Source organism: Triticum aestivum, chromosome 2B (assembly GCF_018294505.1).
Source record: "Triticum aestivum cultivar Chinese Spring chromosome 2B, IWGSC CS RefSeq v2.1, whole genome shotgun sequence".
In the NCBI taxonomy this organism is placed as follows: Eukaryota; Viridiplantae; Streptophyta; class Magnoliopsida; order Poales; family Poaceae; genus Triticum; species Triticum aestivum.
Window position 1 is genome coordinate 614,340,484 of NC_057798.1, and position 12,325 is coordinate 614,352,808.

At 44.7% G+C, this 12,325-nt stretch overlaps 1 long non-coding RNA gene and 1 pseudogene across 1 annotated transcript; one reads left to right on the top strand and one right to left on the bottom strand.

Moving 5' to 3' along the window:
* Positions 1 to 363: 363 nt before the first annotated feature.
* On the bottom strand, positions 364 to 3,500 carry LOC123046297 (uncharacterized). The gene is made up of 5 exons (XR_006422113.1): positions 2,806 to 3,500; positions 2,556 to 2,635; positions 1,020 to 1,321; positions 663 to 870; positions 364 to 576 (listed from the first exon to the last, which is right to left on the bottom strand). It is a non-coding gene; the product is annotated as an uncharacterized lncRNA (long non-coding RNA).
* Positions 3,501 to 7,725: 4,225 nt separating this feature from the next.
* Positions 7,726 to 11,892, top strand: LOC123041775 (probable ubiquitin-conjugating enzyme E2 23; annotated as a pseudogene).
* The last annotated feature ends 433 nt before the right edge of the window (positions 11,893 to 12,325 follow it).

A 12,325-nucleotide genomic window follows, 5' to 3' on the forward strand; every position in this document is an offset into this window, starting at 1 on the left:
CCAATTCAAGGGCGAAGAAGATACATAATTTAGTTCATAGCATATCTGAATGAAAAGAATAGTCATGGTTAAACTGAATAAAACATTGAATCGCTGCTTCTGCAGTTGTGTCCACTGTGATCTTTTCTCTAACCAAAAAAGTCTATGTAGGGGCACCATTCGCTCTCCAAGGTCACTGCTAATCAAAGTATATTCCATCAGCTTCCTTTCATCTTCACACAACTCATCAAATTCATCTCCATAGCTTACAAAAAGAATGAGCTTACCAATATTCTGACTTCGGTCTATAGTACATTTAAAATAGTTATTAAAAGAACATTTAGAATAGTTATTTTTAAACTACCAAAATAAAAAAAATAGATGTGGTGTGTGACGTGATTTATGACTAACAAAATATCATGCAAAATTCAGAAGTACTTTTGCATGCTCAAGGCGGCATGAAATGTTCAGCAAACAACTTACGGAAAGAACAAGAACTTGCTAAATTACAATAGTACTAACAAAATATGCATATAATGGATATGGATCTGCCCTGATTACAGACATAAGTGCAGCACATCTCTTCCCTTGCAATCACTACAAACAAATGACACAAATTAGGATTCAGCTATGGTACTGTACAAGATCACCTGTGAACATAAATCACGAATATAGTTTACCACCTGTGAACTTGCTCTTGCGCGGCCAATATAGTGTGTTACCCACGCGTACGCGCACAGGTATGTGAAGCTCGCCATCCGACCAGTCGCAAATCAGCCGGCCGTGCTGTCACCGATGACCGAGCTCTGCTTCGACACAGCCACCGACGCCCGAGCTCTCCACACAGAAGTATTTTGATTGGGAAAAAGGGCAGCATGTCCATGTTGTTTCCTATATAACAAAAATTAGCATGATCAATGGCAGATTGAATTAGCTAAACAGACAGCTCCCATCTTTCCGAATCAACAAAGATTGCATGGCGGGGAACGAAGTGCTCATGGAACCAGACTAAATTCGCACCATTAGACATGGATGCTCACCTAGGCCTATGGAAAGTAGCCTCTACCGGCGGCGGCAGGGACAAGTCAGGGCTATTTCGTCCCGACGAGATAAAGCACAACCGCGGCTAGATCGTCATCTGCGCATCTAGAGTAGCTATTTTGCTGATAAGAGAGCCCCTGTGATCTAGGGTTGGACGCAAGAAGACATGAACCTCTGTCGCGATATCTTTTTCTCCGTCATCATTCACCAGAGCTTGGCTGAAAGACTACAGTGCAGCGATGAGGACAGAGGAAGCTTCTTTTGTGTCCATTGTATCATCATCTTCAGTTTCTGATTCATCCTATGACAAAGAGGGATTTCAGTGCGAGCAAGGAATTGAAGTGTATGTATAGACAAAAAAACTGAGCCAGGCTACATATTCTGATGATACAACATCAAGTTACTTAAGCTCTTACACGGGCAGTGAATGTCAAGGTGAACCTAAGGAAATATCATAGTCAGCAAAAATAAGATGGAAGAAGACAATCAAATTAAAATCATGTAACTAAATACACAGAAGAATTTTCTTATAAATAAATCAGGCAACAAATATTTTGTCCGATATTGAAAGAGCTTTGTTTGATTGACTCTTCTATATTATACGATGCTCTAAGGCAACAGATAAGTGAGAGCCAAAAGAGTATTATTAAAATTGCATGCATGCCTTATATATACCAAGGGTCATTCTTGAGAAAATTTGTGGCTCATGCCTCATGACATTTAGAAGAAAATTTTGGATAATATGTAGGTGCTAGCACTTTGCATAAGGTACAAACCTTACAGGTTCACTCAAGCAAATACCACAAACCATATAACCGCACAACAACGGTTCACAGAATTACAAAAAAATTGAGAGAGAGAAGCAGCAACCGCGCTAGGAGAGATGGGACAGCCGCAGGTTGGAGTTTAGAGAAGAACTTAAGCAACGGGGTTGAGAAGAGCTTCAGAAGAAGTGCAGCAGCAGCGCTAGGAGAGATGGAACAGCCATAGGCAGCAAGGAGCAGAGAGGAGAGGCAGCAGTTTGTCGTATTATTAGGCTGGGTCAGTATGTTAATAAATTTGTCACATATACACAGTTTGTCGAACCAATTCCAATAATAATCAATAGACGCCAAACAGTGGAAGTGTCTCGAGGGCCAAACTATTCTGGAAACTATCATAGCAGAAATCACCAAATTTGTTTCAGAGGTAGAGGGTAGAACAATTAGAAAGTCAACAAAGAGCTAGATGAATCTGATTGGAGAACAAAAGACAACAGAATATCTTGTGCATAATTTACCAATTATATGTCCAATTCGTACTGTCCAGTTAAAGGTCGAAGCTAGAATCATAGATCTTACAACTGTACTTCAGAAAAGAACCATCCAATGTCAGAGTTTTATCATTGCTAAATCTCCTGATCTCATATCATACAGTGATAATCCTCCTAGATTAGGATTATACCAAATTAGTGAATGGATAAAATAACTACAATTTGGAGCTTCAAGTAAATCAAACAGTTAACTTAATTCTCTAGTCGACGACTATGTTGGTACCTGAAGAATCATTCTGCCCGTGCCGTTAGTTCATCACCTTGGTCCCTTGTTATTGGCGCATCCGGTCCCAAAACTCCAACCTGGTAGCGAATTAGCATGGTTCAGTTTACCCCTTATCTATACACTTGAATCAAATAAACATGCAAACATGGCATTCGAGCTTGCCACTACAGGCAATGGCATATCTGATAGCAATATGCAATATGAACACCATTGAATAACTGAAAGCAATAGACTTGGGTCACCTTACCCGGCACCTAGTGTCCTGAAAAAAAGCAAAGAAACGCAGAGGCCCACTTGCGGGAGAGGCAGGGAGGCGACCACGGCACGTCGTTCTGGAGGGAGGCGACCATGGCATGGGACAGCGGCGGCTGAGTGCGGCGGCGGCGGTCGGGAAGACGGCGGACCATGGAGGCGCGTGGAGCGAGGCGGAGACGCACGAATCTGGTCGCGCGGCGCCAGCGCTCGGGAAGACGGCAGACCATGGAGGCACGTGGAGCGAGGCGGAGACGCACGGATCTGGTCGCTCCCAGGTCAAATCGGGCCGTAGTGGAGCTCCACATCGAGATCCATGGTGCTGTTGTTTCTGAAACAGAAAGAGACAAGATTTGTGTGAGAGAGAGACAGCGTGTTTGGCAAATATAAGGAAAGGGAATGGGAGTTTAGATGCGAGAATTTATTGAGGGATTAGGCTTGGCAAATGGATTATCAGTCCCCATCCCACGTTTGGTTGTGAGATGGGAATTTACTGGCCCTTTTTTTATCTCAGCCGTGTGCAACAGAACGATTGTTTCCTAATTCCCTATCCCCGACTGAATTGCCAGGTCGCACCAGGGAAGAGATCTGGGGGAGTTGACCATTTTAATTCCCCTTCGCCTACCCACTTCAACTCCCATGTCCACGAACCAAACAAAGGATTCTACCTCCCATCTCCCGTAAACTCCCTTTCCCTACCTCCAATTCCACCCAACCAAACACGCTGAAGGAAGGGAGAAGGGAGAAGAAGAGAGATAGGGCGCGCGGGAGAGGTTACTGGACGACGGCTGGAGGTCAGCAGCGGTGGCGAGGGACGCCGACGTGAGGAGTAGGCCAGAGGGGGGAAGAAAATCGAGTGGGTCGTACGAGAGGTGGGACTGGGACAGGGGAAAGAAAATCGGGGGGTGAGGGGGTCGTACGAGAGGCTTGACGAAGCGGGAAACGTAAGAGGGGAAATGGAACACTACGTTTCTTTTAGATAGTAGAGATTTTTGCATTTCAAATTTTCTCTTATTTATGTTTCTTTTCTTCTTTATCCCTTTCAAGTTTTATTTTCCATTTTTCCATTTCTATTCCTATTATTTTTTCCTTTTTCTATTTCAAATTTCATTTTATTTTCGAGAACTTTTGAATTCAGAATTTCAAAATTGTTATATTTTTTATTTTTTGTTCAAAATATTCAAAAACATTACGCTCAAAAAATGTTCATGATTCTAAAATATGATTTTCTTTCCAAAAATGTTCCCATTTTCTTAAATTTGTTCGTAAATTTAAAATAAGCCCAGGAGTTTTCCAAAAATGATCGTGGTTTCAATTTGTTTTGAATTCCAAAAATTGTTCCTCCTTTTCAAGATTTGTTCACAGATTGAAAAACATTCGATAATTTCAAAAAATGTTTAGGTTTCAAAAAAAATTCAGGGGTTTCAAATTTGCTCAGAATTTTAGAAAATTTCAATAAGAAATGATCATTTTTTATTTGTTTTAGTTTGTTAAAAAAGTTCAAAATTTGGAAATTTATTTTATTTATTAAATAAATCTCAACATGTTCAAAACATTGTTCAGAATTGGGAAAATATTCGGGAGTTACAAAAATTGTTATCAATTTCAAAAATATTGTTGTAAAAAATGTGAATTTAAAAATTAGTTTGCTTTGTTAAATAAATGTTCAGGTGTTCAAAAAATGTTCAACTGTTGGAAAATGAAATATCTGGGATTCCAAAAATTGTTAACAATTTCAATAATGTCCCTTTCTTAAAAAAATGAATTTCAAAATTGGTTTGTGTTGTTCAAAAAATGTTCGAACTTTGAAACATTACTTACCTTTTAGAAATTGTTTACGATTTCCAGGAATTGTTCATATAAAATCAGGAAGTATTGAGTTCTGGCACCATAGTTAGTTCTTAGACGTTAGCGCTGCGAAGCAGTCACTTACAATCGTCAGCTGCCATGGTTATCAGCAGCACTTCATTACCCCCCCCCTGCTTTTTGTGATTTTTTTCCTGTTGCGCTACGGTACCATCGGGAGCTTACGCAATAGGCCGGCCAGTCATATGTGTATCCTGTGCGAAGGAGCATCCATTTGCCGCAAAGTGGGGCATATAGGAGCTCGCAAGTTTCTATGTTCGATCTGGAAGTTCACCGTGTCTACTGCTGCCCTGGGGAATGATTTGTTTGATCCTGGGTCTTCGCAGGGTGAAAGATAGCTGATTATCGTACCCATTTCCTATTTGGCGCCCTTAGCGCCCATCGAAGGCTATTTTACAAACCGACGCACTTCCCCCGGCTTGGGCTTGGCCCATTTATGCTTGTTTACGATTCTTCAAAGTTCAAAAAAAATAGGTGTATGATGTATTCCATATCCGAACATGTCGGCTCAATTCTAACCAAAAGACCAACTGGGACAGCTCACGTTATGTGACATACTACAGTTTTTCTTTGTTTTGTCTCAACTTGTAACACTACAAAGATCACTATAGTTTTTTTTTTCTGTTTTCTTATGCCGTTTCTTCATGATTTTACCTGGTTTTTTATTTTCTCTTTCACTTCCCTATTTTTTTTAAAATGCATGAACGTTTTTAAATTTGCATGAACTTTTTTCAAATCACTGATCTTTTTTTGGTTCCTTGCTAAATTTCCAGTGAAACTTTTTTAAATCCTTGAACTTTTTTTTGTTTTTTGCAACTCTTTTAGTGACCCTATTTTTCAAAATCGCAAACTTTTCTCAAATCTATGAACTTTTTGTCAAAATCGATGAAGTTTTTTAAAATTTTCATTTTTTCAAAATTGTGAAAAATTGCAAATCTGAGATTTGTTTTTTTATAATCCTTGTTTTTTTTCTCAAAGTTGATGACCTTTTTTCAAATTCTCTTTTTTTTTTGAAAATTGATGAACTTTTTTCAAATCCATGATTTTTTTGAATCTTTAAACTTTTTCCAAATTCAAGTACAAAATTGAAAATTCACGAACTTTTTAAATTTTGTGAACATTTTTTCAAATTGGTGAACTATTTTCAAATTCATGAACTTTTTACGTGGTTGCAAGAGAAAAAATTGCTGGATGGACTGAATGATTAGTTCGCAAGGTCAAATCGAGAGCGAGAGGAGCGGTTGAGCGAGCTATATTGACCATGGCCCACTACGGAGCGCGTGAGCGGCAACTAGTCCTTGCGGCGCTTAAGAGCATTTTTAGCAGATCTGGTAAATGTCCATCCCGCCAATACCGTTTAAGGGCGCATGCAAAACTTTTTTACAGTAGCGCGAACCCTCCTACGGAACTGATCCTGTAACCCGTCCCGCAAATATTTTGCTAGACATATTTACGGGGTCTGTTCCGCGCCAGAGGGCTCGCAGTACCGCAAATCTTGTATAGCTTCGTAAATTAGAGGATTCAACAAATAAAAAAGAATGAAATCATATTATAAATTAAACATATGAATATAAATGGTCTGAAAAGCAATTCAAAATACCACTATCGTTTTCATTACATCAAATGTTTAAATTTGAATAATTATTACAACACCAAATTGTTCAAATCACACAAAAATACATGAATAAAATTGGGATTCTATCTCCCCACATAGAGTTGCCAACGATGCTCAATAAGTTTAAGCTTGAGTTGGTTGTGTGAATCACGGTCCTCGATCTTCCAGTAGGTCTTAAGAAATGTAGTGATCTCATCTATGTCCCTGGCAGGCTTCACACGGCTACCAACATTGTCATAATTGTACTCCAAGTCCAGATCCCTCTCATCCTCGATGATCATATTGTGTAAAATTACACAACCAGTCATGATGTTTTTGAGGGATTTTTTATCCAGAAGCGAGAAGGACCTCGAACAATGGCAAACCGAGCTTGCCACACACCAAATGCCCTATTAATATCCTTTCGACAAAATTTTTGTGTTTCTTAATTTTGGGGTCACTAATGCTCTTCACAAATGTTGACAAGGAAGGATAGATACCGTCAGCAAGATAGTACCCCATGGTATACTCATGGCCGTTGACGGTATAGTTGCAAGCCGGAGCAAATCTGACAGCCCTTCCTTCATCCCCGCCTGCCGAAGCAAATCCGACAACCCTTTCTTCTTCCCTGTCGACTAAAGCAAATTCGCCAGCCGTTTCTTCTTCCCCGCCGGCCGAAATCCCGTCCTCCGGCGCTCGTGGGCGACCCCGACTAATTCCGAGGCTCACCAACGCTGGAACCAACCGGATCCGCCGGCTACAAGGCCACGCGCCAAGCTCCGGGGATCCATGGCGCCGGTGGTGGCAGCGAGCCCGCAAACACAAATTGGCACCCCCGCACTCAAACTTGGTGGAATGGATACGGCGCGGGGCAGCGAGAACCGGCGGGGATGTGTGGTGGCGGCGGCGGAGAGTGGAGGCGGGAACGGAAGCAAGCGGAAAGAAGTTCGTGCCAAGGGAAAGGGGAGCCGACAAAAACGAGGGGAATCCCATAGATATGAAGAAAATGGACCCACATATCTAAGACAAAAAAAATCAGGATGGTCAAATTTGCGGGATCTATTCGGGCCGGCAAAACAGCCTCCACCCCGTAAACCGACAGCTATTTTGTCGGATGTCCTGGTTTGCGAGATTTGTGGCGCCAACCACAAGCTCTCCTTACCCGGGTCCTTGTGTATAGACCGCTGATGTGTCAGGACCAGCCCTGGACACAACCTCAACTTGGATGCAAACTTGGAGGCTTACTTTTCAAGGAAAACGAGTCTGTCTAGTATACGAAGAGTTTAATTCCCTGGTTATAACTTCCTTACCCGGTATAAGCAGCGATGTATGCTCGGGTCGAGTTGTATTGTGCTTTTTACGTGTTGCCTTGACCATCTGCACCGGGTGTTTGCGCGAACCGTCTACAACGGATCTAGTCGGTAACTTTGTAAGGAGGAATTCGATCCAAAAGAGATGGACGTCGTGGCAGAACCTTCGAAGATCTACTTACCTGCTAGACCTCGTGAGTTTTGGATATGAAAGCGACGGGGTTAGCAGCCGCGGCCTGGTAGTACCGGACACCTGGGTGCACAACGACTCGCTCCCTGTCGGGACCGTCGCGATTCTCTGCGTCGACGGCTCTGTGGTGACCAGGAAAGCCTGCGACGTCAACGTCGTCGACAGAAGCTACTTCTACCCCGGCGAGGTCGTCGGATCCGCGTCGGACCTCGGCGGTCAAATCGGCGTCGTCACCAACGTCACCGTAGCGGTCGACCTGATCGAGCGCACCGTCCGCGGCGGCGAGCCGGCGAAGATCGTCAAGGGTGTGCCACCATCTCGTCTGCGGCGCGTTAAAGGACTCAGCCTGGGCGACTATGTCGTATCCGGGCCGTGGCTTGGCCGGGTCGTCGAGGTGTCCACTGATGTCTACGTGTTGTTCGACGATGGCGCCATGTGTAAGGTCCCCGACGCAGAGTCCAAGATGCTACGATCAGTGGCCAAGGCCGACGCCCTTTACCGCCCTGAGATGAATAGCCCTTTTTACCCGGGGCAGCGGGTGACCGGCGACCCATGTGCCGTCTTCAAGCCCTCCCGGTGGCTCAACGGCCATTGGAGGCCGGAGCGTAGAGCAGGCACCGTCACCAAGCTCGAGATGTCCGGCGCCCTCGTCCACTGGATCGCGTCGGCGCACGGCGGCACCGACCAACAGCTTGTTCAAGAGTCTGCTCCCCCGGCCTATCAGAACCCTGGCAATCTGACCTTCTTTGGCTCCGCGTCTGCCTGCACCTGGGGCGTAGCCGACACGTGCTTCCTTCGAAAAACCAGTGACGACTCACTTCCCGCCGCCGGCGAAACCAACAAGGGTGCTGGCGATGTGGCCTGTGCTCATGATGGCAATCACCAGGAGGATCAACCCGTCGCATGTTCAGACGACGAATGTGAGTATGACAGTGACACGACAGAAGAAGATGAGCGCGAATCACCAAGCACAACTACAGTCCCACAAAGCAGCAGCAGGAGATGAGGTTTTACCGGAAGCAGCTAAGGAAGGATTACTTCGATGGGCACAGGAGGACGCGATGCCGGGACGTCGGGAGGTACGTGGAGTTGGACCAGCTGCCCATGAGCGTTGCTAGCACCCGCAGCACCGTCGACGTGTTGTGGCAGGACGGCACACGGCAGCTCGGTGCACCGTCGACATCCCTCGTCCCCTTCAACATCTTGAACGAGCAAGAGTTCCTCCCAGGCCAGTTTGTTGTCGACAACGCCTTTCCCGCGGCAAATGCCCCTGCTGATGCTGCCATCGGTGTTACCGGCGACGATGACGGCGCAGGTGCTTCTGCGACGAGGCGTGTGGGCTTCGTGACAAGCCTGGATTGCAAGGACCAGATGGTGCACGTCTCGTGGTTCAAAGCGGCGTCGCGCCCCGGCCAAGCAAGAGAGATCGATTGCGATGATACCGTCAGCGCGTACAGCCTAGAAAGGGAGCCTGAACACTATGCTTACTATGGAGATGTCGTTGTTCGCCTGCTACCATCAGGATCAACTGACGGCCCAAGTGCACCGCCGTCACAGGGCAACCATGAGAAGAAAGCCGATCTTTCATGGGTCGGGCGTGTGGTAGACCTGCCTGATGGCTTTGTCCAAGTCAAGTGGGGTGATGGTAGCACGTCAACGGTAATGCTATCTTCTGTTACTACTTACTAGTACCTTCCGCTATACTTGTACGTGCATGCATTCTCTACTCAATTCATTCACAGTTCTTTTGACATGAAACATTTCAGGTGCTGCCCCACGAGATCTGTGCCATCAACGAACAGAACTACGACGACCTAGAGGCCGAAATGGGCGATTGGGTGGAGGACGACGGCATTGATCCACCCCAAGAACCGGCTACCGACTACACGGTATCTATCTACACAGCATTAATCTGTTCACTGTTAGCAAACAACAGGACCTCGGTCGGCTCTATTCTTTCAGCCACCAAACATTTTTCATATCAATTTAACTGTTTTTTTTTAAATTGAGGAACTCCTTGCTCTCGTTTTCACTTAATTGAAACCCAATAACGGTGAGCTTCTCAATTTAAAAAATACTTCCTCTACTAAGAAATATAAGATTATTTAGATCACTAAAATAGTGATCTAAACAATTTTATTTTTCTTTACCGAGGGAGTAGTTAACTGAACACCCAGTTTTTTAGGGTGGTTGCAGATTTCCATTTTCTACTTGTACGCATTATGGATTCAATTAATAAAGTGATGGGACTCTTACTCTAGGAAAATGTTCCACAAAACCCAATCGGCGTCGACGGCGACCAGGATCCTGCGGGTAGAGATGGCCCTGCCGCGATAACAACAGGCCACCTGGGTTCTGCCGTCTCGTTTGTGATCGGATGGGCAAGCAATGTGTTAGCTCGAGGTAAAAGGTGTCTAGCGGATTGGTCTTCCCCGTCATCATCAGGCTCCGAGTTATCTGCAGCCGCAGAGAATGTGGGAGCTCCCGAGACGGTACCTGGTGGTGGTGACCATCCTAGGGATGGCGCCGCAAGGGAGGTCGTCGACGGAGACGATTCTGCCAGTGAGGGGAAGGAGGCTGCAGATGCTAACGGCAATGAGGAGTCATTCCATTTTCTGCATTTTGACGTAGGAGATAGCCCTCCGGATCATCATTACCTTGACACCGCGGACCAGGTATGGTTCACCAGCAAATGTTAATTGCGTTCCTGATATGCAGACAATTAGCTCTGATGTTCACAAATCCGGTTCTTCTATAGCAAAACTGCATCTGATTTCGTTGGCAAAAGAACCTATACCCACTTAGCTACGTCGAGAAAACCACGTGTCATAAGTGGTAGCAACTCAAACCTGTTTATGAACAAATAGCTACGTCGAGAAAAAAAATTAGTACTCATTCGTAAAGAAATATAAGAGCGTGATCACTATATTTGTTTACAGAGGGAGTGGTTGATTTAAAAAAAATCTATTTTAACTAAAATCATGACAACAATTTTGAACGGAGGGAGTATTATTTGTGGTGATTTTGAATGCATCATTTTTTCCTATGGTATACCTCCAAATTCCTATAATAACCACAAGTTAGGATTAGCCTTTTTCTGCAATTAAAATTAAAAGATTAAGAAGTCCAACTAACGCTCTTCTCTCTGTGATTCATGAAACGCAGGGCGACTGCCGTGGAAAGTGGGTCAAGATAGTGCAGAGAGAGTGGAAAATACTAGAGAACAACTTACCAGGTACCGGAGCTACTTTTTATGGTTTCACATGCATGTAACGAGCATGCCCTATGAACCGAATTGACTTTGTTGTGTGTAATTATGCAGATACCATCTACGTGCGGGCATTCGAGAACCGCATAGATCTGCTCCGGGCTGTCATGGTGGGCGCTAGCGGAACACCGTATCACGACGGGCTCTTCTTCTTCGACTTGCTGCTGCCACCGTCCTACCTAGACGCACCGCCGCAGGTGTACTATCACTCGTTCGGGCTCTGTCTCAATCCTAATCTATATGCCTCTAGAACAGTGTGCCTCAGCCTTCTCAACACCTTTGGCGGAGAGGGCACGGAGATCTGGTCACCAGCGACGTCGAGCCTGCTCCAGGTTCTAGTCTCCATCCAGGGCCTCGTTCTCAACAACCAGCCCTACTACAATGAGGCTGGGTACGAAGCTCTGGTCGGCACACCAAAGGGTTGCCGCAACGCTTTGCCGTACAACGAGAATGCCTACCTACTCACCCTGCGAACTATGCTCCATCTACTGCGCCGACCACCTTTGGGGTTCGAGGAGTTTGTCAGGGACCACTTCCGCCGCCGGGGGAGGTTCATACTTAGGGCATGCGAGGCATATCTTCAAGGATGCGACGTTGGAACGCTTTGTAGCGAGGCATGTGCCACCAAGAGGAGTAGCGAGCGGCAGTGCTCACCTGGGTTAAGGTTCACGCTCGCCAATCTGGTGCCAAGGCTCGTTGCGGCATTCGTGGAGATCGGTGCCGAGGGATGTGTGTAATGTTGATATTTTTGTTCTAGTATTAGGAGGATAAACAAAATGGTATTGTGCTTTTGCTACTATATGTCCAAGCTCGTGTGCTACCAAACTAGTGTTTTAGTTCAGATCAAACCAGTAGGAGAGACATGGTGGCAAGGATGGGCCCATGCCCGACCAACATGCATTTTTAAATTATATTGATGATTTCTTAAACACATACTGCTTTTATGTTAGAAATATATCCTAGAAGTAATAATAAATGTATTACTCTCTTCGTCCCATAATATAAGATGTTTTTTTGATACTAGTGTGGGATGGAGGGACTATTATATTTTCATATCCATAATTAAGCTTATATTTCGTGTTATAATTGCATTGATTCTTGAATATGAGATTCGGAGGAAAACTTAATTGCATGTGTAGAAACATAACCACCAATAGATATGTTGTCATGCCTTTAAGACTAGCTCAGTATTGACACTGATCTTGTTTTCTTGATCATGAACATTCTTACGATGCTATCAATAATGAGAGCATAGTTCTTCCTTAGACCATGAGAATATCGTACACA